Source organism: Suncus etruscus, chromosome 9, assembly GCF_024139225.1.
Source record: "Suncus etruscus isolate mSunEtr1 chromosome 9, mSunEtr1.pri.cur, whole genome shotgun sequence".
Lineage (NCBI taxonomy): Eukaryota > Metazoa > Chordata > Mammalia > Eulipotyphla > Soricidae > Suncus > Suncus etruscus.
Window position 1 is genome coordinate 47,410,319 of NC_064856.1, and position 4,803 is coordinate 47,415,121.

The 4,803-nt window shown below is 42.7% G+C and overlaps 1 non-coding gene across 1 annotated transcript; it reads right to left on the reverse strand.

Annotated features, from left to right (window-relative positions):
- Positions 1-2,158: 2,158 nt before the first annotated feature.
- Positions 2,159-2,262, reverse strand: LOC126019867 (U6 spliceosomal RNA). Its single transcript, XR_007499484.1, has one exon. It is a non-coding gene; the product is annotated as a U6 spliceosomal RNA (small nuclear RNA).
- Positions 2,263-4,803: the final 2,541 nt, after the last annotated feature.

The window sequence follows — 4,803 nt, forward strand, 5'->3', positions numbered from 1 at the left end:
GCACAGGCTCTATCCTATCAAGCTTGTCTTCTCTGCTCATTCTATTTCAGTGAGGCAAGTGTGTCTCTACTCAAGATCCCCAGCTCAGATGATCAGGTCAGTTCTGAGAGCTCTGGGCAGCTTCGGGGAATAAAGTTTATCGCCCCCTCCATGCACAACCAAGAATAGCCCTGAATCAAAATTTAGTTCTCAGATTCAAGAAGCTCCACTTCCAGAAATCTATCTGAAGGGAAGAAAAATGTGAACAAAAATCAACAAGGGAGAAATTACTTAGGAGAGCAAAAAATCTGGAAATCATCTACAAGTCCAGCACATTCATATGTATTTGCTCTTTAACCCAGCAAGTTCAATTTTGTGGCTCTATTCTAAAGAGACACAGGCAAAAGCAAGACAAAATACCTGTGTTAAGCTAGTTGTAGAAGCCCCACTTCTAATAGTAAGACACTGCTCACATGTCCTGCATAGGATCACTTGGCCTGACTATTGTCTGTGCATAGCATGTGGATAAAACTAAGCAGGACAGCAAAAGTATGATAAAATGTTGAGGCCAGACAGCTATGAATAACTTTGAAAAGCCTGGTACTTTAATAAAATATAAGTAAATAAATAACTTCACACACATAAAAATGTTGGAGCTGGAGAGATGGTACAGCAGACAGAGTACTTGTCTTTCGCGCAACTGGCCCAGATTCAATCCTCGGCATTCCATAAAGTCCAGATACTAAAAGCAAGGAGTAAGCCCTGCATTTACTGGGGTGCAGTTGGGGAATGTAGGCATTAGATTATGATTTATAAAAGAAGAAAGGAAATATACAAATACACACATACTTTCTTTAACTTAAAAAAAACTGTTAAAAAGAATAAATGCTAATTCCTATGTCCTCTTATTGGACAAAGGAGAATACAGTAAAGGGAAAGGAAGAAGTTAGGCTTCTCTGCACACACCTTGCTTACCTTTTGATCCAGGTAAATGCATTACAGAAAATAAAAAAGAAAAGAATCAGGGGCCGGAGAGATAGCATGGAGGTAAGGCGTTTGCCTTTCATGCAGAAGGTCATCGGTTCGAATCCCGGCGTCCCATATGGTCCCCCGTGCCTGCCAGGAGCAATTTCTGAGCATGGAGCCAGGAGTAACCCCTGAGCACTGCCGGGTGTGACCCAAAAACCACAAAAAAAAAAAAAAAAGAAAAGAATCAAAGGTCAACCTCCCAAAACTCAAAAGCAAAATGTGTAATAAATGACCCTGCAGATTGCACTGGTGTCTTCCTCATGTGCAGTTGTATTATTTTTTTTTTTTTTTTGGGCCACACCCTGTGACGCTCAGGGGTTACTCCTGGCTATGCGCTCAGAAGTTGCTCCTGGCTTCTTGGGGGACCATATGGGGCGCCGGGGGATCGAACCGCGGTCCGTCCTAGGCTAGCGCAGGCAAGGCAGGCACCTTACCTCCAGCGCCACCGCCCGGCCCCGCAGTTGTATTATTTTAAGTGATTGAGAAACTAGAAATTGACTGTACATAGAATCAGGATATACATTTTACAAACAAAAGACCAAGATTTTTCTGTTATCATATTGCTAGCAACCATTGCACTGTTACTCTGACATTTTTATGAAATATAGATAAATAGGAGAAAGTACATCGATAATCCTATTAATGTTAAAAATAAAGATTTTCAGCCTTAACTAATCATAAATATAAAATCAGAGTACTTAAATAAAAGTCTGATTACCTTAAGTATATTCTAAAAGATCAAAACGAACTATTGAAGCTTTCTTTCTTTTTTTAAACTTTCTCAGGTGCTCCAGGATGCTCAGAGGTAACTCCTTGTTCTGTGCTTAAGTATGGCTTGTGGCAAGGCTCAGGGAACTGTCTGGGATCAAATCCAGAACAGCAACATTCAAGACAAGCATCATCTTCATCAAGCATTCTCCTCACTGTACTATCCCTCTAGTCCCTGAAGTTCTCTTCTTAGATTTGTTTGTTTTAGATCATATCCAGTGGCACTCAGGGATTACTCCTGGATCTGTGCTCAGAAATTACTCATGACAGACTCTGAGGACCATAAGGGATGCCCAAAATCAAACCCAGGTCTGCATGTATGAGACAAACACCCTAGCCATTGTGCTATTGTTCTGGCCCCTGACATTCACTTTTTTTAAAAAAAAACATGGAACACTTCACAAATTTTCATGTCATCCTTGTGCAGGGACCATGCTAATCTCTGTATCATTCCAATTTTAGTATATGTGCTGCCAAAGAGAGCATGACATTCACTTTTTTTTTTTTTAAGAAGAATGCATTTCCTTGCTTTGCATCTGAAAGAAGCAATGGCCAATCCAATTGAGTCAAATATCCCTGACATTAACTTTTGTGTCTCTTAACAACCTTTTTTTATTATTATTATTAAAAGAACCAGGACTTCTGGGTAATACTTCTTAGCTGATGGTTAAGTCTGGGAAAAGAGTGTTAAAGACAAGCCTAAACATCCTGTCATTGCAGAAATAAAGAAAGCTGGATAACACTGCTAAGGACTAGTTAAAGGATTCACAAGTTTGGGCCAGGGATATGAGTCAGTGGTAGAACAAATTCCTTGCAAGTGTGTGAAGCCATGGGTTTAATTCTGATACTGTGAAAAGAGGAGGAGAAGGAAAAGGAGAAAAGGTATTACAAGTCTATCAAGGAAGTTTTCCACTGGCAAAAATAACTGTAGTGGATTAAAACAGCAAGTTCTTAAAAACACATATTTTGTTTGTATATATTTATATATACACAATAATATATACATATATGTATATATATATATATATATAAAACAAGATTCGTGGTCACTTATGAAAATGTTAGAATATCGACTGTAAACCAGAAATCAGAAAGCATATATACCAGGGGAGAACATCCAGCATTCATCTTGCCTTTTGGAGGAAAGGGTTTTTCAGGGTGTGAGGAGACCTGAGCAAAGGATGGTCAGGTGGTTTAGAAAGAGACAAAGGAGCATGGTCTGGAATCCACACTATGACCAGTTCACACTCTGACCAGTTTCTGGTGGATACTGGTATCATTATTAAATGCTATGATTACTTGGGGTGGGGAGTTCTCCTCTCCTGGTAGAGAAGCATGACCCAGATTCTGGCCTTAGCTCTGCTGTCTGGCTGGAGTTTCCAGGCTGTGACCCCAATCCCTTTTGGACTGGGCTTGGGCATCTCAGATCTGGGGTTCTTCGAGCCCAGCCCAGGACAGATTTGCTCATAACTTCTGCTTGTGTAACTCCGGCCTGTGAGGATCACGAGTTCTCATCTGGCCTTGGTGAAAAGTATGGCCTTGTATGATGTCAATGGCATTTCCCTTCAGAAAAAGGAAATGAGGTTAGTGAGCCCGTTACCAAGAAAGGAAAGTCAGCTGGGCCCCACCCTCTGCAGCCCAGCGTTCTTTGCCAAGCCATCAGACTGGGCTCCTCGGCTGGGGGTGGGGGTGGGGGAAGGACCCAGAAATGCCATGGCACTGACAGAGGTACCACCACCATATGGGTACAAACAAATGTCACATTTTGGGCTTCTGAGCAGGACTGAGTCACCTCCAACAAGCCAGATCCTTTCTGCTATTATGGTTAAGACCCCAGTGATGCTGAAAGATCCAAGTTCTGAAGTCAGCAGAGGTGGGGAGGCATTTGGGGTGATGTGTGTAGTGAGAGACCGTATGATTGACCTGGATTTAATTCCCAGAAACCAGAGCCTGCCATGAATGGTCCCTGAGCTCAGAGCCAGGAATAAGCCTTAAGCACTGCTGGGTGTGAACCCCTTCCCCTTCCAAAAAAAGTTAAGATGACCCTAGTTAGGTCAAGCTACTATATTAGGATAAGACAGAGAGGAGAGAGATATGCTGAGATCACAGGTCAAAGAATTCAGGTGCAGGTCACATTGCAATTGGGGGTTTGGGGGGGTCCCAAAAACCTATCACATGGTGGGATTTCCCCCAGCATCTCAATTCAGATGGTTATCCTAGAAAATCCTGTTCCAGTTACAAATCAAGAACCTTTATTACATACACGTCCCACCCATAGCTTCTGGACATCTGAACAGATCTTAAAATGCTTTTATGAGGATATAGTGACATGAACTCCTTGCCCTCCAACATACTTCCTTTGACTAGAACATAGAAATTAACAGTAAACTGATTCACTTAGAAGGCTCCGGAAATAGGCCATCTGGAAGATTGGTCATCGGACACATTTGCTGTCCAGCAAATACCTTTCTAGGAACTTGACCTGGTGCCTCACTGATTGGCTTCCAGCCACCCTTTCCTCACCCTGTAGCCTCGAGCAGGTTGACCAGGGCCTGGCAAACAGTGTTGTAGGCGCTGGTGAATTTATTGCTAACTAAACCACACTTTGTAACTTTTTCTCCCTGTTGTGATGTTCTTTTTAGGGTCATACCCAGTGGTGCTCCAGGGCTACTCCTATTCAGTGCTTGAGGTTCTTTCCCGGTGGTGCTCAGGGAACCATGTAGATCTAGGGATAGCACAGAAAGTAGGCTCTTGACCCCTTGAGCTATTTCTCTGGCAAGGATATGAGATTCTAATTTGGAACTGGGCATCCTCAAGATTTGAGGGATTGGTGGGTTAGAACTGGCCAACCTGGTCACCTCCAGACACAGTAAAGTAAAGGTGTGGGGAAAACCCCTCACCTTTGCTCTTATGACAAACATCAGCTTGGGTCATAGTTTCCACTGTACCCATGAACAAAGAGCAGCTGGATGCTCTCCCACACACTCAGGGGCTGGGGGGTTTCAGGTGAAGAAGAATAAGGTGTCT